This window comes from Leptonotus elevatus, chromosome 7 (genome assembly GCF_054856555.1).
Source record: "Leptonotus elevatus isolate MCC_2025b chromosome 7, RoL_Lele_1.0, whole genome shotgun sequence".
NCBI classification, from domain to species: Eukaryota; Metazoa; Chordata; class Actinopteri; order Syngnathiformes; family Syngnathidae; genus Leptonotus; species Leptonotus elevatus.
Window position 1 is genome coordinate 909,764 of NC_141245.1, and position 23,295 is coordinate 933,058.

The window sequence follows — 23,295 nt, forward strand, 5'->3', positions numbered from 1 at the left end:
TGGCTTTCTATTTCCTTAGATAACTGCAGCAAAATTACATGTCGATTTTCTTCCACCGTTCTCATCAGAAGACGCTGTTGTTGAGTTGTTGACATCCGTGGACAACCTGGACGTCTCTGTGAGATGGTTGCAGTTTCATCTTTTTTACATTTTTGTACCACTTTTGCTACAGTATTCTTATAAGTAAAGCTTTGCTGATTTTCTTGTAGCCTTCAACTTTGCTGTGCAAAGAAATTATTTTCTTTCTCAGATCTTGTGATCTTTCTCTTCCATGTGGTGCCATTGCTAACAGCATGAAATGGGAAACTGTTTTCTTTAAGTAACACCCCATTTATAGTCAACTGTCTGCTTGACAAATGTGTAATGAATTATGAGACACAACTAGACGTATCTACTCTAAAATTTGGGCTTTTTGGGCTTTGCTCCAGAGACATTCTGTGGGGTGTACTCATTTTTGCATCACCCTAATTTGAGTAAAACAGAAAATTTTGTTCTCTAATTATATTATTAACATTACTTTCATGTTATAAAAATTATTAAATTGTTTTTGTCTTCATTGACATATTGTTTAAAGTTAAATTTTATGAAGAGGGTGTACTCTTTTATGCTGAGCACTGTCTGTCATTCAAGTGTTAATCGCAAATAAAGTGGGAGGTACATAAATAAATGCCATAAATAGCCTTTTGGACAAACACAATTGACAGAGTGATGATTGTAGGATATATATATATATATATATATATATATATATATATATATATATATATATATATATATATATATATATACGTACAGAACCTATCTGTGTCTTTCTTAAGTCGTTAGTCATGCTCCACATGTCCTCTTCTGTGTGTGTGCAAGTGTACATGCGTGTGGTGTACCATACTAAATGTCTCCAGTGGGTGTGACCGAATGACCCCACTGACTGTCTTTTAATGCCTCTGAAATATGACTGATGCTCACACAATAATAAAGGCTGACATGCCTGTCAAAAAAAGAACAGACACACAGAATGAGTCTGAGTATGCAGTCTATTCTAACAAGTAGGGTCAGATGCACAATACGGTCTGACCATAAATAGGTCAGTTTGCCTTATGCTTGCTATGCCCCTGTGCTGTGAATGGAGCATTGAAAAGACCATTCAAACCTAAAAGCATTTCTTGAAGGAGATGGGTAGACAGACTGCAATACTTATATTAAGCTCGAGACGAACATAAAACAGTCATTGATCACAAGTGACAACCATATGGCAGCTCACAAGTGTGTAGCTAACGTAGTGACTAGTGCAAAAAGCTAGCTCAGTCTCCAGTGTTAATTGATGCATCTTCTTGTCAAACATAAAGAACAGATGGACTCACGTGCACTCCTTATTAACAAAATAATAATAGAATATATGGAATCTCACAAATGTGAGTACACCCCCCACATTTCTGCAGATATTAAATTATATATTTTCATGGACGAACACTGAAGAAATGACACTTTGTCACAATAAAAAATAGTGCGTGTACAGCTTGTAAAAATAACACTGTAAATGTATTCTATTGTTTATTTGTCGGCGTCCAGCCCCCTTCTTTCGTCATCATCATTCCGCCATTTTTTTCAAGCCAAACCAACCTGTAAACATGAAATTCACCTACCAACACAGTGCCACTTTTGAGAAACAAACACCTTCATCTTTGCACATAATCACTTTATGTTGACTCACATACGAAAAAAATGTGCAGGCATTTGTCAAAAAGACAAATACCATTACAATGCCAAAGGTGTGGACAGACACATGCACCTAGTTTCCCTCAAACACTGACCCAAGGGAGCATGTGCAGAGGCGACAGAGCGTTCACACAGGATCGAGCTGGTCTCGGATGTGTCAAAGCTAACAGCTGAATGCTTATTTGGATGAGAAGGTGTTAAACTCGCTTGGCTATGGAGCTAATGTTCAGATGCTTACTTACACACACACACCTGGGGCTCTGACATACATCCATGGTCCACACAATCATTTGTATCAAACACGGAAGAGAAGCACAAAATAACAGCAGGTGAAAGTCCATAATAAATGAAAAACGAATGCTACACAATTAGCAAACTCATGCTACACATTTAGGTAAACAGGAAGTGATGTGATTGTTACGGCACCCCATACATCAACCAGGAGGAGGAAGATTAAACGTATTGATAAGCGATTCAGAAAATGGATGGATAAACTAAAGTGCAATTTTTTTTTCATAATGCAGTCCTGAGTTTTGAGATTTTGACTTTTGAAATCTGCACAATAAATGTTTGAAAAATATTTTTTTTTATGTTTAATCAATTTCTGTCTGATTTTTTTTTATCCCTCTTATTTAGATTCATAAATACATTTGTGAAAAATATGTCAGTTACTTTACTTTTTTTTCCATATCACCGAGCACTAGTTTATAGCATAAATTACAGGCACATTCAGTACCTACAGATTATATTTGGAATAATTCAGTTTCATACCAGACCACTGCTTTTGTGACAAAAATACTTGCTTCCACTTGGAACTGCTTCACTGAATGAAAAGTTAAATAGGGCATGCAAATGTATGAACACATACAGACTGACTCAACACCAGGTGTGTGAGGCAAATGTAAGCAAAGACACATTTGGCTTGGATTCCCGGTGGTATCCAATCTTTGCCCTCTGCAAAAGCTCCCAACACTGTGGCTCTTTTCACACACACACGCACACACACACACACACACACCCGCACACACGCACACACACACGCACACACTAAAACAAGCCCCCCTCCCTTTTTTTAAGCTTTTTATAAGGACCCCCCCCACCTTCATCTATTAAGTGACAGCACCACCCAATGCATCTTTACTAAAAAGTGAGAATTTTTAGCAACAGCCCAATATTGTATTATTTATCGATTTACACAAAGTGAAGCATAGCATCGTTAACAGGCACTTTGAACTTATTTTGTTTTCATCTTTCATGTAGCATTTTGTGGTACCCAGAGTAAACAACCATACTGTTACAGATAGATATGATAAAAATAAACTGTTTTACAGGTATATTTATTAACCCCTTCAGATCCACAGATGGTTGCAGTGGACATGACATATTTGCCAATAAAACACATCATTTGGATGATGTCAACACTTCTGGTTCATGGTTGGATCTTACCTAACCAATCACAATCGAAAGTTGATTTGCATGATGTTCATGTTAAATATGTTGCATATAAGCTTGGTAAATTTCCACATTACACACATATTATCCTGGCGTCCACTATAACAACTAAAAATATGACATAACCCCCCCGCCCCCAAAATTTTTATTCTCATGTGGGAAAAGAGTCAAAATCACCCAAAAATTTTATAAAAATACATTTTGCCCAGCAGAAAAATTGCAAGTCTTAAGGGGCTACAAATGGGGCTTATATTGCAGTTTCCAGTTGTTGTTTACCTCAGTCTTTGTTTGAGACCTGTATGCTTTAGCCTCAATAGTTGTTAATTCCGCTTTTGTGCATATTTTTAATATTATGTATATATCCTTCCACTGCATATTGTAGATTATTTCAATACACACAAAATACACAAATAAAATATCTGACTTACACATTTGTTGTAAATTTGTGTTGTTGTCAATGGCAAAGTGAAGTGGCATAATATTTAATAATAATCATAATAATAATAATAATAATAATGCATTTTTTCTGCAACGCACTGTACATTTAATAGAAATCTCAAAGTGCTACAGACAGCAACAAGTTTAAAACAACATCAGTTAAGAAGCTAAAACGTTACAGCAAACTAATGCTTAAAAGTAGCAACACACTAGGAATAAAGACTAACAGACTAGTTAGCCAGGTTTCCGGGGTCTAATGAGGGCTTTATGAGGAGAGGGTGGATAAGGGCGGATTTGAGGGCTGGGGGAACATGACCATTAAGAAGGGAACTGTTTATTATGGCAGTGATAAGTTGCTTTATGGCTGTAAGATTCACTTTAAGTAGTGAAGTTGGTAGGGGGTTCTGGGGGCAAGTGGAACTTCTCATGCCCTTTATGATCCTCTACCTCCTGCGTTGTTACTTCAGCAGGTTGAGCGAGACTGGCAAGGGACACTGGGATGTGTATTGCTACTAAGGAGAAAAGTGCAGTAAAAGTGGAATGGATAGATTTTGACTTTGGAAAAGTCAATTAGTTTGTTATACTGCTCTTCAGTGTGGTCACTTCCGGTAACGCAGATTCAGCGTTTGAGTAGATAGTTAACAACGGAAAACAGCGGTTTTATGCTCGGGTAACAGTTGTTTATTTTGTTGGAGTAGAGGTGGGTTCTGGCTGTGGCTAACGCCTTAGCATAGGCTTTTTGGTGTTCACAGTAAGCCTAAACTAGCAAACCAGAAGCGATAAATCTGCATTCAAGGGCCCGACCTGCTCTCTTTATAGACCGCAGCTCTTGTTGATTTTAACTAGGTCATTGACTGTTGCTGACTGTGAAGCACTAGTGACTGACAGTCATTAATAATATTTACTGTAATATTTACTTTAATTTGGCTATTTCCGCCTCCTTAGCCAATCATAGCCGGGAACAAGTCCCAGCAAAGATCATTTATTGGACACAGGAGTAGTCACTCTCACACGTATCTACAAACCCAATTCCCAAAAAGTTGGGACACTATACAAATTGTAAATAAAAATTTAATGCAATTATGTGGAAGTGCCAAATTTTAATATTTTATTCAGAATAAAACATAGAGAACAGGTCAAAAGTTTAAACTGAGAAAATGTATCATTTTAAGGGAAAACTATGTTGATTTTAAATTCCATGGTGTCAACAAATCCCCAAAAAGTTGGAACAAGGCCATTTTCACCACTGTAAGGTATCCCCTCTTCTTACAACAGCCTGTAAATCTCTGGGGATCGAGGAGACAAGTTTCTCAAGTTTAGAAATAGGAATGCTGTCCCATTCTTGTCTAACACACGTCTCTCTAACTGTTCAACTGTCTTGGGCTTTCTTTGTTGCACCTTCCCCTTTATGATGCGCCAAATGTGCTCTATAAGTGAAAGAAGTGGACTGCAGGCTGGCCATTTCAATACAGTATGCCCATGACTTTTCCTATGCAGCCATGATGTTGTAATTGGTGCTGCATGTGGTCTGGCATTATCGTGTTGAGAAATGCAAGATCTTCTCTGAAAGTGATGATGTCTGGATGGGAGCATATGTTGTTCTCGAATCTGAATATACCTTTCTGCATTGACAATGCCTTTCCAGATGTGGAAGCTGCCCATGCCACACACAATCATGCAACCCTATACAATCACAGATGCAGGCTTATAAACTGAGTGCTGATAACAACTTGGTTTGTCCTTGTCTTCTTTAGTCAGTATGATATAGCGCCGCAGCCCCAGTTTTCCACAAATAACTTGGAATCGTGATTCATCTGACCACAAAACAGGTTTCCACTTTGCCACACTTAATTTTAAATAACCCCTGGCCCAGAGAAACGCCTGCACTTCTTGGTCTGCTTTAAAAATTGCTTCTTCTTCATCTGGCAACGGTGGCTGTCACGGTGGATTGTGTTCACCCACAATGTTTTCTGGAAGTATTGCTGAGCCCTACTGTGATTTCCCTTACAGTAAGCATTCCTGTTTGCGGTGCAGTGCCGTTTAAGGGCCCGAAGATCATGCGCATCCAGTATGATTTTTTTGGCCTTGACCCTTACACACAGATATTGTTCCAGATTCTCTGAATCTTTGGATGATGTTATGCACTGTAGATGATGATTACTTCAACCTATTTGCAATTTTTCGCTGGTAAACACCTTTCTGATATTTCTCCATTATCTTTCTACGCAGCATTGGAGGAATTGGTGATTCTCTACCCATCTTTGCTTCTGAGAGACACTGCCACTCCGAGAAGCTCTTTTTATGCTCCAATCAAGTTGCCAATGGACCTCATTAGTGGTAACTGGTCTTCCAGCTGTTTGTTTTTTTGTAAGTGCAATTAATTGACTTTTCCAGCCTCTACCTGTCCCAACTTTTTTTTAGATTTGTTGGCAATAAACATATTTTCCCCTTAAAATTATAAATGTTCTCAGTTTAAACTTTTGACCTGTCGTCTATATTCTATTCTGAACAAAATATTAACATTTGGCACTTCCACATAATTGCATTCAGTTTTTATTCACAATTTGTATAGTGTCCCAACTTTTGGGGAATTGGGTTTGTATTTAATGCAGTCTTCTTAAGCAACACAGACAAACAAACAAATGCGAGACAAGTCAGTCATTAGCAAAACAGGCGTCCGATTGTGAGAGGTACATCAGTACGTGACCCAGTGAGTGACAATTACACTGACAGAAGACAAAACACGTCTATCTTTTATTAGTCGGCCTTGTGTATTATTATTATTTTTTTTTTTTAAGTTTCTCATCAGAAGAATGGGGTCCACCGGTGACGGAAGGTCTGTCATTCCAGAGAGGTACACTAGATACAGCAAACCTTGGATTCCAACCCACTTCACCGATCAGGAGATAAACACACTAACCGATAACCTAAACTTTCATTCTCTTATCACGCTAACCACTACACTCTAAAGATCAATACATTAACATGTGCATCTCTGATGAAGCACCAAACAAAGCCAGCATGACAGAAAGATTACAACCTATGTCTAACCTTTAATACTGCAGTGATACGATGAGATGTACAATTTCAAATAAATAAATCACAATTGTAGTGCATGAATTTGAAATTCCACCGGCAAGTCTACATTTCACCACAGAGCATGAAACTGCTGCATACAGTATGCAGACATCAACCTACATAGATATCTATGCATAGACATCTATGGCAGTGGTTCTCAACTGTTGTCACGCTGGGACCCCTATTTTCCGTTTGTTGCGTAGGAGAGACCCATTTCTATACATGTTAAGAACAATAAAGAACATATTTTATTTAAAAACAGCCTCTGGCAACACACATATGGTATATTGTTTTTTCAAAAGCTGTTCAAAAGTTTGATTGACCACCAAAAGCATATCACTTACAATGATGTCCTCTAGTCAGAGTAAATTAGGGGCTAAAGCACAAGGCAGCTAAACTTCCTGTCGCTTACCTAATTATGTTCCATGTGGGAACTTGCATGTGGGCACGCCGCTGTACTGGTGCAGAAAAATTAAAGTAAGAAAAGACAACTACCTCATATATGGTATTTTCTTGAATCCAATCCAAAGTAGTGACTATGTGAATACATTTTAGATGTACTGTAGTTTTTATAACACAGGTATATCCATCTTACACCTTTACCACACAAATGTTTCAGTGACAGATTGTGATTGCTATTATGTCAAAGCAAGGTTTGAGTTTTCTGGATCTCCTTTGGGAGTTTGTGGCAGTTGTGCTTTATTAACTGTATTACATTCCCTTTTGCAGGAATCTGTATCCAACGACAGACACCCATTTTCCTTAATCTTCTCATCTCCTCCTAAACTAAATGATCCTTTCATTTCCTGATGGCCAGTCAAAGCCCTTGAGTATCTTGGATAGCATGGGTGTGTGAGTGTGTATTTAGTATTTGACTTCCGGGAGTAATCACTGGCGCGTCTGGCTGCCGCTGCTCTTGAAAGGCATGTGTTTTGGATCGTGTTTATTGCATGATTTAGTTCCCTTCACCAACACTTTGCACTATTCGGTGTACTCATATAACTATCATATAATAACCCAGATCAGTTGGATAGTGAGAATAAGTGTCCTTTGTTGGTGCCTCACGTGATTATATTTTAGATATCAGTTGTGGATCAATTATTTAGTTACACAATCTACTCTCATGGACTGTACTCACATGGATAATCATATATCTCCTTTCCAATCATGTGATGCCATGGTTCTCGATGCATCTTTGGATATAACAACATTAAATCAAATACAGTCTTTGTGGTCTTCCATTACACACCACTAGAAAACCCACTTCCTCAGCTGACCGCAGCATACAAGCATAGGTTGACTAGTCTCTAACCTGCTTCAAGCAGACTTGTTTTAGGTCTATTAACATCTGCTTGCATATCAATATTTATCAGTTTACTTAATCTTCGCCTCAATGATTGCACCTTTGAATTCACAACTCAACCAAAAACTCCTGGAATTACAGTCCGAATAAAGGTCTCACAATACTTTACACTTTATAGTGAGAAGCAGAAAATATTCAAATACACTATAAAAGACCACAGCTTTTATAAAAAAATTGCACTTTGCCTATTTCCATCAACTCTTAAAGCAGCTGCAGTGACTCCAGCAATTAAGAAATCTTGGACTGACTCTACCAACCTTGACAACTTCACTGAAAAAAATTGAAATACCAGGTCTTTGAATTTACAAAAATAAATTTAGTAGATGCAACCCAATTCATTTGCGTTCCGTGAATCAACATGATTTAATCAGCTAAAGTCAAAGTGTTTGTGGTGGATCTTCAATGTATGTGTTTCTTATGCAATGCTTTAATTGATTTTGTCAAATGTAATGTCTATTTTGGCTTCCACCAGAAATTGGGGGCGCTATAGTTTACCCAACAAGACAAGCAGAAGAAGTGGAAAAAAGACCGCAAGTGGTGTGTGCCTGGCTTCGAGTGGTACCAAATTCACCATTTCGGCAGCGGCTAAGGAACTGGATGTAGGTAAACTGTCTCACTCAATCTGAAAAACAGGCTCTTTGAGCAGAGAAGCTGCACTGCTAATGATTAACTGTTTGTTGTTTTGTCTGTCGGAAAATGTATTTATTGCATTGTTGCACATGATGCCATTTTTGTTCCTGTTTTGGCTCTGCAACTGTGAAACAGTTTTTTCATTGTTGAAGATTGTGTACTGTTGATGGCATTTTCTGTCTAATTTTGGCCTCTCCAACTGAAATTAAGTTTTTCCATTGTTATTGTTGACATTTGTGTACAAATGATGTTGATACCTATTTGGCACTGCAATAAACATTTTCATTGTTGTGTTATGTACAAATGATATTTTCTGTCCTGTTTTGGAACTACAACTGTGAAGCAATTTAATTGTTGACATTTTTAATGAATCGAGTTATGACACTGCAGCTTTGTCTTTTTTTTTAATGTTGCACTTTAATGTATGAAAGATGCAATTTTCAATAAAGTTCAATAAGAATGTTTTTGCTTTCATCTGACTATTTAGTGTTTTTTTATGCATTTTTTCTACATTGATTTTGTATTTGTACACACACTTGTTAAATCAAGCTGAAGTTAGAGACCTAATTAGACTAACAGATACATCATATAATTATCGTACATTAACATTAGTACATTAGTTTAGACTAATTAATTTAGAAAAGCGTTTCCTGGACGTGTTTTTTTTTTCCTCTGGAAAAATCAGATGAAAGCACTTTGATCACACACAATACATTGATGTTGCAGTAAATGAAAAATTTGCTAAATCAACATGAATATTTTAAACAATCTGAACACAATTTAAATATTTGGATGTGACAAGCAATAATCAAGTGAGAAGGAGAGAAAATCATGTCAGCTAAAGACAAAATGGTTGTGTGGGACCAATGTACACATTCAAATTAAGTAAGTTCAAAGTATTTTCTTTTCATTGTACATCAAGGGTGCTCAAATTTGGTCCTCGAGAGCCCCTATCCAGCCTGTTTTCCATGTTTCTCTCCACTAACACACTGGATTCATGATCAGGATCGTTATCAGCCTTCTGCAAAGTTTGCTGATGAGCTGATCATTAGATTCAGCTGTGCTGCAGGAGGGAAACATGGAAAACAGGCTGGATAGGGGCTCTCAAGGACCGAACTTGAACACCCCTGGTGTACATCATACAATTATGCTACATTAACATGAGTAAATTAGTTTGGACTAATTAATTTAAAAAGTGTTGCTTGGACATGATTGACTCACTTTGATCGAACATAATACATTGATGTTGTAGTTAAAGAAAAATGTGTTGACTCAACATGATTCTTTTAAACAATCTTAACACAATTTAAACGTTTGGATGTGACAAGCAATAATCAAGCGAGTAGGAAGAGATAAAATCATGTCAGCTAAACACAAAATGGTTGTGTGGGACCAATGCACGCATTCAAATTAAGTAAATCACAATGATTTTTTTGTTCAGCCAAATCTTAAAATGACCATTTATAGAAAAACATCTTAAATAAAAAAACAACACAACAATCAACAACCAGGTCGACAGTCATCCTGAAAACCAGTTTTTTTTGTCCACTATACAGCACAGTACCTTTAAAATCACTAATGACCTTTTAATAGCAGCATATCCTGGACTCTTAATATTACTCACTGTTCCTGTCCTTATTGAAGGATTTTACACTTTCTCATATACCATCCTCCTTGACAGATTTAGGTATGGTTTATTTTTTTAAAGCCACCCTTGTCTCCTGGGTCAAGACATATTTCTCTGGGTGTTTTCACTTTGTTTAAGTCAAAACTAACAGTTTCCAGCACTTCCTAGTCAAATCTGGCGTCCGTCAATGGTTAGTGTTATGTCTGTTTGTAGTCTATTCATCATCAGCATCAGGGGTGTCAAAATCCGGTCCTTGAGGCCCACTATCCTGCATAATATTAGATGTTTACTTTTCCCAACACACCGGATTCAAATGATCAGCTCATCAGCAAGCTCTGCAGAAGCCCTATAGCGATCCTGATCATGTGAATCAGGTGTGTTACAGTAGGGAAAAATCCAAAACATGCAGGATAGTGACCAACGATGACCAGATTTGGACACCCAAACAATCGAATCCTCCAAAATGTGGTATCCAGTTGGACTGTTGACATGTGGTTGACATGCAGCTTTGTTTCACTTCCAAACCAAACTCTCATCATCTCTCTCTGACTGTGTTCCAGGTAAAACCTGATACATTCGTAATTTTTTTAAACTGCTCAGCTGATCAAACTGATATTTTCCTCACTGGTTCAAAAGATACCAAGGCAAAATCTAACAGTTTTTCCCTTTCAATTTGAATTCGATTTTTAGGGCTGACTGTTTTTAGCAACTGTCAAAATTGGATCTGAAACTACCTCCTGCATGTGGTTTCAATCCGTCCCACAAAAATCTGAATTTATGTGCTTTGTGACTGTTCAGACTACAAAAGAGCCATCCACTTTGAATATGGATGGGCTAAAAATCGGATTTTGGCCTTAAAGACAAGGGCAGGCATAACCCTCTTGGATCATCCACACTACTTTTTCCAGCTCCTTTCCTCAGGTAGGCACTATGGAACTATGTACACACCATGTACACCAGAAGACATTCCAAAAGCTTGTTAACTCTTGCCATGAATTCACTAAACAGTTGATTCAAAATTACATATTGGCACTTTGCAAATGTTTGGCAATTTTGGACATCAATGTGTGTCAGTATTACTGAATTTATTATTGTAGCTTTATCTCTCTACATACTTGCATAACTGTCAATCAATATTCCATGTGCAGGACTAGACACTTTAAAAGTGTAGCTGTAAAATATACACATGTATTGTGGGAGAGCTTAATTTCAAAAACTTTAAAACTGTATATATATTTATTTTGTATTTTAAAAATCTCCCTCTTGTGTTTATATTGATTGAAAGGCATTTTTCTTCTCTCATTATAAATGTATTGTATAATGTAAGCCGCACCTGCTTTTGGGTAAACTGAAGGAGATGAATGTGAACCCGTACATCTCGAGGTGGTATCACTCCTTCCTGACACAGCGCACACAGCAAGTCAGGGTCAACAGCTCCCTCTCGGAACCCAGATTGATAAGCACAGGCGCCCCACAGGGCTGCGTCAACTCCCCGGTCCTCTTCACGTTGTACACAAATGATTGTGTGACATCACACCCAGAGAACTTTATCATTAAGTTCTCTGATGACACAGCTGTCGTCAGCTTGCTGCAGGCCGGCGGTAGCCACTGGACTATTTCTCAGAAATAGAGAAATTTGTCCAGTGGTGTGACCAGAATCATCTTGTGCTCAATGTGGGGAAGACAGAGGAGGTGATATTTGATCCAAAAGCTGTTGGTGACCACAGGCCAGTCGTCATTAAAAGCAATCACATCAGCCAGGTGGGTTCATACAGGTATCTGGGGGTCCACATTGACAACACACTCAGCTGGAGGGTACATGTTGGAAGTCTCTGCTCCAAACTCCAACAGCGTCTCTATTTCCTACGCAGACTTAGGGTCTATGGAGTGGAGCAGAGGATCATGCTGTTGTTCTACCGGGCTGCATTGGAAAGTATCATCAGATACGGCATTGCGGCCTGGTACGGCAACCTGACTGTGCAGTCAAGGTCACAGATTGCCGGTCTGGTGCGGACTGCCATGAAGATCATGGGGGTCAGGAATCATCCTTCCCTACAGATGCTTTATGAGCGGTCCGTCACCGTACTGGCACAGAAAATTGTTACTGACCCGACTCACATTCTGCATCATGAGTTCCAGCTACTGCCTTCCGGCAGGAGATTCAGGGCCCCCAGAACCAGGCTGAACCGCTACAAGAACTCATTCCTGCCGACATCCATCAAACTGCTTAACAACCGACATTAACTCAGTACAATAGATATATGGTGCAATGTTGTGTGTGTGGAATATATGCAGCCGTGCTGTACATACTCATGTATATATATATATATATATATATATATATATATATATATATATATATTTATTTATATATATATATATATATACATATATATATATATATATTTATTTATGAGTGTGTGTGTGTATGGGTGTGTGCAGTCCTCATGTATGTACTTCTCTACACATGTATACTTCTGTGAAGATTTCTTATTGCTGCACTTCTTATTTAACTTTAATTTATTATTACTATTTAATCTAATTGTATCTCTTTCTATTCTGTTGTTTCTTCCTCACTGTAACTGCAGCTGGACGGAGTCCAGGAAAAAGTTCCCCACGGGGAAAATAAAAGTATATCGTATCGTATCATATCGTATTTTCATTTATCAAATCATAAATGTCTTTACACAGTTAAATCTGATTAATCATATCATGAATGTATTTACATTTATGATCTCAATAATTCTGTGTTACTCTTGCAAAATAACCAAAAAACAGACACACTCGTGTACACACTAACACACATTAAGTGGAGAGCTTACTCCGGAAGTCAGAGGGGAAGTTGCCTAATAGTTGCCAAACGTTTAGACAGACCCTGTCTAAACATGTTTTACACCAAAAATATCAGCAATTACCAATTAATCCTATTGCAAACATGCACACATGCACATCAATTCCACACAACAGTTTAAAGAATATTATCCAATCTACATATTGTGCAGTGCTTTAAACTTTCTCATGGATGCATAACTTACAGTAAAATGTTGTATCTACAAGTAAAGTGTGATGTGCGCATGCACACACCCTCACACACGCGCAAACACAAACCCATGGCCCAACAAGATAATATAATCACTGTCTGACGATTGCAAAAGGCCCACTTCCAGATGTCCTGCTGAAAATTGGGCAAGGTTCTGAGGCTGCTGGGTGTGTAAACCCCAAACACACAGATTAACCTAGAACAGACATATACATAACCATACAAATGGATGCCCTAGCACGACATGAGCAGAACTGAGCCCAGCTGCTAAATAAATCAAAGGTTGGAAAGTAACATGGAAGATGGGGATGAGATGAGGACAAATTGCTTTTGGCTCCATCTGAAATTTGATGAGCAAATGAGTTATTAAAATAAAACAAAGGCAGCGTAAGTACTGCCTGTTGTCATGATTGATATATGTGTCACTATTGTGAAATCTTCCCATGCAACGATCATTCATATCTTTTCTCAAGTAAATACCCCAACACTTACAGCATAATGGGATGAGTTAACAACATGTCAACAGGAAAAGTGGAGGCAAGCTGGTCAATGTGTTCATATTACTGGCAAAGTCATGGTAAATAGCGTTATACACTTGGCATTTGGTGAATGTGCGTGCCTGTGTGCACGGGAATGTTATTCTGAACATGCACAAAATACAGTGGCCAGTGAATTCTCAGACCACACGGCGGATGGATGTGTTTACTTTTATCTTGCAAATGCTAGCAGCTAAGGGATATTAGTAAACCACTTTGGCAAATGTTAACAGCGCAGATTACTGCAGACATATCCAGTGCTACACACATAAACTACCTAAGGCCGCATGCTGGGCTATCAACCTAAAAGTATCCATAATCTACTGCTTATCCGGGTTGCGGGGGTAGCTGCTTTAGCAGGAAAGCCCAGACTTCCCTCTCCCCAGCCACTTCAACCAACTCCTCCGGCGGGATCCCAAGGCGTTCCCAAGCCAGCAAAGACACATAGTCTCTCAAGCGTGTCCTGGGTTGTCCCCGGGTCCTCCCGCAAGTGGAACATGCCCACAACACCTCCCGGAGAAGTGTCCAGGAGGCATCTGAACCAGTTGCCCGAGCCACCTCAACTGGTTCCTCTCAATGCGGAGGAGCAGCGGCTCGATTGAGTCCCTCCCAGATGACCAAACTTCTCACCCTATTGCTACGGGAGAGCCCAGACACCCTGCGGAGGAAACTTGTTCTTTCGGTCACAATGTTAATAAAGACCTTCAAATCAAAACAAAACAAATTTAGCCGCATGCCAGTCTTGTGCTTTTACCACCACACAATTGTGGATATGGAAGTATCTGTGCCATTGTATGTAATTGTATTGAATCATTGAGTGTAATAGCTGAAAATATGGATTAATATTAAAAAAAAAACTTAATGTCAAATGACATTTTAATAACATGGATGTTAAAGCTGCCGAACGTAGAACACGGAATTTCAAATCGCTACTTCCACCTGTCGCCAAAAAATTAAACTGCTCACTCCCTTCTTCACATACACAAAGCGCACTTGACGTCACATACGGAGACAGAGGGCAGTAAATTCAAACACGAATCCACTCACACACAGTATTGGCAAAATGCTTGCACGAGTTCCCATTGTGAATAGCTAAGATATCCATCCTCTTAACCGCTTGTCCTCACAAGGGTCGCGGGGGGCGCTGGAGCCTATCCCAGCTGGCTTCGGGCAGTAGGCGGGGTACACCCTGAACTGGTTGCCAGTCAATCGTAGGGCATACAGAGACAAACACACTCACAATCACACCTAGGGACAATCCAGAGTGGTCAATTAACCTGCCAAGCATGTCTTTGGAATGTGGGAGGAAACCGGAGTACCCGGAGAAAACCAACACAAACACGGGGAGAACATGCAAAGTCCACCCAGGAAGGCCGAAGCCCGGACTCGATCTCACATCCTCTGTACTGAGAGGCGGACGTGCTAACCAGTCACCCTGCTAAGATATCTACTCATTTAAAAAAATGTTCAGTCATAAATAGTCAAATAAAAAGGCTTTTGTGAAGATATTTTGGGGAAAATTGTTACATAGAGCATCTTTAAATAATTGGACAATGATTATTATGTCAAATTGAAATGTGGTCCAAGCGGGAATGCCAGATGCCAGTCATTTGTTGTGGATATAGAAGTGTCTGTGACATTGTATGTAATTGTATTGAGTAATCAAGTGTAATAGCTGAAAATATGGATTAATATAGACAAATGTTAATGTCAAATGACATTTAATAAAATGAATGTTAACTTGTTGGATAATGACTATTTCTGAAATTGGGTTGGGGGGTGCTCCAAGCGGGGTTTGAACCCACGCATCAAAAGGCCTGCACAATGCCTGACGGATGTTTTACCAATGAACTTAGTGATTAGTTTAAAATAATGGCTAATGGCCTATTCATATTGAAAATTGTCATCTGATGCTCAAAGCTAACACATGCATTTGATCATTTCAGTGAAATTATAATGCCTAATGGCCATGGATATATTTGCAATGTACAGTCGGAGGTGGGATTCAAACCCATGCCCTCCTGGTTACTGGACAATGCACTTTGCCAACTGTGCCACCGAGCAGTATCAGAAAGTTAGTAATTGATGGTTGGATGGTATGTATGGAGTGGGCATAGAAAGTGGTACTTAGAAAAAGTTGAATGTCAGTCCCATTGAAAATGAATGGGAAAAAGTTGATATTAAACGTTAAATTATGTTAAAACTGTAAGTAATGTGGAATCAGACGATATATTCCCAGGATAGCAAACATTTTTAAAGCAAGTTGAAATTTGAACGTTGTAAATTGTAAGTAACATGTGGGAGTTGTTTTATGGCAAAAAAGTGAGGAGATTGCTGTTTCAGCATTCACACAATTTTTATTATTATTATATACATTTTGATATTGTGTTATGCATTTACCATTTACACTGATATTACCACAAACAATAAACAACCATCTACATTGGAGAATGTTAATTTCTTTGTGAGTAAATTCAGCAGGATATTAAATAATTATTTCCTCCATGTCTCTTTTTCAAATATGGATTAAATCTGGATACTGTAAAGTGTCTGTAGAGACAGAGTATGTGGGTTTTTAGGCATAAGTCAGAACTGTGAGATTCTTGCCCTGACGTTGAGCTCATTTATTGAATTAGTGCATGACTGACCATTGGGGATGGGGCTGGCTGGGCGGCAGGCAATTCTCTGAGGCTCCTTAGCCTAGTTGACAATTATGCCGCTGCAGCCTCTCTGTGCATCTCAGAGGAAGTGAGGATGCAATGGGCCACAGGATCAGGGCATGCTTGCTACTAGGGCTAAGGTGCCACGCTATCAGGCCTCCACAAGGCAAAAGGGGATGGGGTGGGGTTAGGACAAAGTAATTGTAAGCGAAGGTCCCAATTATAAGAGGAAGACAGAGATTGGGGGCCGGCCGGAGGAAAGGATGGAAATGCTTTAGTGGAAACGAGGCAGAGAAATGTCATGACTAGCTGCCAGTGACAATGCACCCATCACACCCCCTCCCTGCCCCTCACGCACACCAAGAGAACACACCAAACTGCATAGTGGTGAGACACCATTGAGGAGTTGACATATTTGGACAAAACCTTTTTTTTTTAAGACTTAAACACCGCTTGTTGCAACATGGCCCTGGTTGATCTCTTATACTCTGCTGCCACCTGCTGGCCGTTTTTGTAACTACAATTGCTTCAACTGTTCTCTGCAATTGAGAGGTTGCCTCAGAGCCTTTTGTATGCTCTAGCATAGAAAAACATAAACAACGTAAAAATATGTCTTTGGGACACTCAAAACATTTAAAGCAAATGAGTTAATGATGTCAGTATGAACACAGCCACATCCCCGGATATAAGAGGGCGCACACACTTGTGCAAATACGTTACACCATTTGTGTATTTTTACGTACCATCCCCAAATGTTTTTTTTTTTCTTTTTTAATTGAGTTGTATAGGCTTTATGTCACATTAAAAGTAGGGTTTGAAGTTTTAAAGTTGCTAGCAAGTTTCAAACTTAGCCTCACTTCACTATCACCCCCTTCCCCCACATCCCCGGATATAAGAGGGCGCACACACTTGTGCAAATACGTTACACCATTTGTGTATTTTTACGTACCATCCCCAAATGTTTTTTTTTTCTTTTTTAATTGAGTTGTATAGGCTTTATGTCACATTAAAAGTAGGGTTTGAAGTTTTAAAGTTGCTAGCAAGTTTCAAACTTAGCCTCACTTCACTATCACCCCCTTCCCCCGGTCAAAGCCACGCCTCTCACGAAAATGCACCAGTCACACACGCACGTCAGGTTCACTATACAAGCCTAGCATTTAAAAAAAACGTAAAAAACCTATTAATACGTCTTTGGGACACTTAAAGATTTAAAATAGAATGTATTTATAAATTGTTGGGAGCAAATGAGTTAATATATGACTGCTTGACAACTTTGCATGGCACTGCCATTTTCAAATCATTTGACCAGAGAATGCAACCACCTGTTTTTTTTGTTTTTTGTTTTTTTTGCTGACATTTAGGCACTAACAAATCAATCACATCAACAAATTAACAACACATTACAGCAGGGGTGGCAAGCCCTGGTCCTTAAGGGCCTGAGTCCTGCAGGTTTTGGATGTTTCCCTTCTCCAACACAGCTGATTCATGATCAGATCATCAGCATGTCATGTCTGGGAAGATCTGGTTTTGGTTGAGGGTCCCGATTTGTCCTGAGTGGGTTCCAGCCCTTCCGCGGGTTGACCAATCCGGGCCCTCAGCCACTTGTGCCTGGCCCCAGGTGTGGCTAGTTACCCAATTAGTGTGGGTGTATTTAGTTCCCGGGTGGTGATCAGTCGGCGTGGGATCCTTGCCGCTTGTCACGGTCACCCCCGGAGTTCTGTCTGTCATTTTGATTTTGTATCTTTTCAGTTTGTTGTTTAGTTAGCATTAACCAGTACCCTGGTTAGTGTTTTCTGTAAAATAAAGCACGCCAGTCTCGCCCGCACTCCTGCTGTGGTTCTCCTGCCTCCCTGCATTTTGGGTCCTCCACTTCACACGCCGACAGACACCACGGCGCCCCGTGACCACACCGTAACACAGCAAGCTCTGCATAAGCCTGATTACGATCCTGTTAATTGGAACCATCTCCAGTTGGAGTAGGGAAACCTGCAGGACTCCGGCCCTGAATTACAGCTTTGCCCTTGATGGCCTAAAATTAATAAAATTCAATCAATAATTATTTTTTTTTAAATACTACTGGGGCCCCGTCCAGACGGAAGTAAAGCCGGCTTCGTTCCTCAAACAAATCTCGTACACACAGAAGCATCTCAAGACTTGCGTGTGTCCAGAAGAAGACGCTGAGGACGTTTAACGGCTGTAATGTATATGCCACAGGTAGTTCACAGAAAACTTAGAAGAAGAATCACAGAAGAAGACGAACACTTTTTCTCTAACTTTATTGCAATCTACAGAACAAACATGGCTTTGCATGTATCAAAACAACATGAAAAAGACAAACACAGGAGAAGTGACAATGGCGGGTGATTCAAGTACAACACCGCGTCACGCGATAATTGCCGCATACGTCATCGAGCTGCGACCATTACGTCATCACTGGAGGAGTATCCTGCATAAGGTGTCCAGATGGACGCGTACGGGGCGCGTATTGAAATCTATCCACTCTGGAGGTTTCAAAAGTGATCGGTTTCAAGCTCCGAAACCACGCTGTCATGTGGACGAATGGCTTAAACTGTAAGAAACTTGTGAGGATACATTGAAACTGGCTTTCGTGTGGATGGGGCCTGGGAGTCAATGTATTTTATATTGCATGTGTTTAACCAAACTTGGAGCAAAAGTAATAAACACATTATTGGGACATGATTTTTCTTTCATTTTCCATATTTAAATTTCAAGGCAGCACAACGGTGAAATGGTTACCATGGTTTGACTCAATTCCTTATGTTTTCCCTATGCTTGACTGAATTTCTTCCCATCCCACATTCTTTTTTTTTCTTTCTTTTTTTTCATTCGGTAATTTTACCGATTTGACATGTCATCATCATTGCTCTCTTTTTTAAAATGTTTTTTTTTTATTATTATTTATACTATATATATTATTTATATTATTATTTTATACATTTTTATTTTATATGTGTGTGTGTATGTGCATGTGCGTGTGTGTGTGCGTATGAATGTGTATGTATTAGTTCACCTAAAACCTATTAAAAAATCCCATACCGTTCACCTAAACCGAACACTTCAGAATCCAGTCAGTCGTGAGGCCGTCAGGAGACCCGAGGAAGGACCAAAGAAAATAAAAGAAAGTGAAATCCATCACCGACCAGACACCACCCACCACCCACCGGGCCCCCAACCAGAGTCCTTCACCAACCCCAGAAACATCTAAATCAGGGAGACCTCAAGAGACCAAAGGAGAGACTGAGGAAAGGAAGGAAGGACAGACGAAGCAGAGTGAGATCCACAGACACCAGCCTCCACCGATTCAACGACCAGAGGAAGAATCAGATTGTGTCTGAGTTTCGATAGATGCTGGTGTGGTGGCGTGCATGGCTGGATTTCTTCCCATCCCACATTCTGAAAACATGCATGTTAGGCCATTTACATGCTCTCAATTGTCTATAGAAATTAATTTGCATGTGAATGGTTGGTTGCTCTGCAATTTAAATGAAAATATTCACAGATCAAATCATTAAAATACAATGATTGAGAATATTTTATCGTCCTAGTCATATTCACTTTAGTAAGCTTAGTCCTTTTTTTGGTGGTTGCCTCACTGAGACAAAATAATAGTGGCATCCTGAGCACACGTTTGCATGTTGTTGCTGCAGAGCCTTGCATCTTTTACCTTGGATCTTGGAGAGGCAAAGCGGCAGCATTCTGAGACACAGATGCCCTTTCCTTACTGCTTCAAAAAATTGTCACATATTTTGGACAGTGCAAGTATGAACCTGACAGTTTTGCCAATGTGTCAGACTGCAGGTTGTGTGCAACATTTGATAGTTGTTATGTTGTATAAACATTTTTATGACATGGTTGTCCTTAATGTACCTTATATTGTCAACTTTTATTTTTGAAAGCTGTCTCACTTACTGGGTCATAGCCTGCCACGATTGGTCATGCAAATGCACACAATAGAGTACTGCGATAAAATTGCTCTTCGAGAGTTAATAATAATAATAACTCCTACCTGTCAGAATTTAAATGAATATCAACCTTCAAAAATCAAAGCATGTTCTACACTCAAATAACTGGCGAGTGCACAAGTTGTATGGCAAGGTAAGACAGCTGTATTTATAGCACACTTCATACACTAGTCTAGTTAACGCAATGGGCTTCACATAGTTAAAATACTGTAAAATCCTGTGTATAAGAGGGCTGGGTTTAAAAAAACTGAATAATCAAAATCAAATCGATTTTCCTTTTTTGAGCCCAATATCGATTAAAAAAACATGAATCGATTATTTGAATATCGTTTTTCCCATAAATTCTTACGAAAATAGGATTTTAAAGGTGATTTTTTGGGGGATATCTTACTATTTTCTTGAAATTTACTGTTCACGTTAATTCAAAAGTATTTTTTTTACATTTATATCTACATTTATGGAAGACATGCACTTAAAGACAATTCTGAATAATTTTACTTTATATTTATAATTATTGAATTAAAATTATGAAAATATTTTAATCTCATCCTTGCTGATGTCAATGTTTGAATTGGGAAAAATCTAAATTAAATCGAACTGAACTATTGTGAATCAAAATTGATCGATAGAGGAAATTACAATTGATACCCATGTATAATGTAAAGCAAGTTTTCTCTCTCTCTCTCTCTCTGTACTCATGTATTAATATGGTCCCCTGATTTGCTGGCAACCTTTATTATACTGGCCAAAATGTATTTATTTTCAAGGGCCAAAGACATCCATTTCTTTGAATTGGCTCTAAGTTTTAGAGAGATTTATATATTATTTAGATTTATATTTTATATTTTTTTAATTGATTGATAATATATTTGTGGGTGTCAACAATGGTTGTTATCTCTAATAAAAGTGAAACAAGCTTGTTTACTGCTAATGTTTGTATTGCAGTTTATTACAGATGTTTACACACTGAAATAAAAATGTTCACACAATTATCGATGTTTACACTCAAGGAGCAAAACACCTGTCCAGAGTTGCACAACTTCACACTTTTTGCAAAACATTGCACACAGTGATTTTCACAAATCTTAATGCATTCAGATAAGGGTTGTGAGTTACTTCCTTTCATTACAAAGCCCTGGCTTGCCAATAACCACACTAATAAACACATTGGATAATCACAGGCATGTGCTTTATTGAAAATACTTCATGCATTAATTTTAATTTGCCTACACTTAACGGTACTAAGAAAAACTACTATTTTGTTCGGATTTTTATTGTTGAGTGATATGTTAATGTGCTGAGTATGCTAAGAAATATTTTCAGTCTGCGGCATCAAACAGTGTTGTGCAGTGATTGGTAAGTTTGCAGAATTTGTGTACTTGTCCCTGTTTATCTCAAACTAATCATGAAGATTTTTTTTTTTTAAATACTTAATGAATGTCACCTGTGTTTCTGAAAATGCTTGCTTGCTTGGTACATCATGGAGAGTGAAGGCAGGGTGGCGTTTTGTCTTTTGACCGCTAGACTTTTACCACTATATTGTCAAACCCTGCAAGTCTGCCTTCAGTAATTATTGAAAGAGTCAACATCTACAAACTGCAGTGAAAGCCTCGTTTTCATCTTCAGTTTCCATCCACCTCAGTGACTAAACTTGGTTTTGATAGTCACGTAACACTTCATTTTCCTTTATCTTAGTATCCTATCATGAATAATATATCTGATACTGTTTGCGGTAAAAAAGATTGTTTAAAAAAAAAATATGTTCGGTATTTGAAAGGGACTTTGAAAAAATAATTGCAAATTAAACGCAATTTTGAGGGAGCAAAAAACACAATAGCATTATTTTTCAATTTCATTCAGCCCTCAGCCCTTGCTATTCACTTTCGTAGTTTGAACTTCATTTTACGTATGTCATTCGCCACTCTGTCTAGTTGACAAAGTTGCAAATGACATTTTAAGACTGACAAAGGCACTTTCTGTGAAAAAACATCTCACTGTTGATATTGTATAGATAATGTATTTCTGTACACAGGAATTCTTGAATACGCAGCAGACCTTTTCAACATATTTTACACATAACACATTCACAAAACACACACACACACACACACACACACACACACACACACACACACACATACATACACACACACACATACATACACACACACACACACACACACACACACACACCCACACACACGCACGGGGTGAGAGATAGACAGGAAGTGGTGAAGGAATTCCCAAGTGGACATTTCTCACATTCATGCAGTGATTGGAAACACGCTCCTGTAAAATGGCAGGGGGGACATAATTTCCAGGTGAGGAAAGAAAGGCTGTAACTCTTCTCTTTCCTTCAATCTCCCTGAAACCTGCACAAACAATATCCTGATAGTCTCCCATTTCAACAGACACATAATACCTGTTGTCACCTAAAGGGGGGAGACCTTGCTTTGTGTCAATACAGAATGGTTGCTTCTGTGGCTTGGGAGAACAGGTGAAAAGATAAAATCTAAATAAATGTGTGCTCACAATCATTTACACACACACACACACGCGCGCGCGCGCGCACACACACACACACACATACTTGCCTCTGTGTATTATGAGGACATTTTTTCCAAACCGGTTTAATTGTGTATTACAGGGACACCCCTTTCTGCTAATGCCAGAGAGATGGGACTTGCACCCAAAAATTTTTTTTGGGGTTGTCCAGGGAAATTTCACTTCAAAACTTGAAAAAACTCAACACACGAAAAAAAGAAAAACCTGAAA

At 38.8% G+C, this 23,295-nt stretch overlaps 1 protein-coding gene across 7 annotated transcripts in view; it reads right to left on the reverse strand.

Annotated features, from left to right (window-relative positions):
* The window catches only part of bcas3 (BCAS3 microtubule associated cell migration factor), a 419,103-nt gene that overhangs the window by 195,506 nt on the left and 200,302 nt on the right, over positions 1–23,295 (reverse strand). The window lies entirely within an intron of this gene.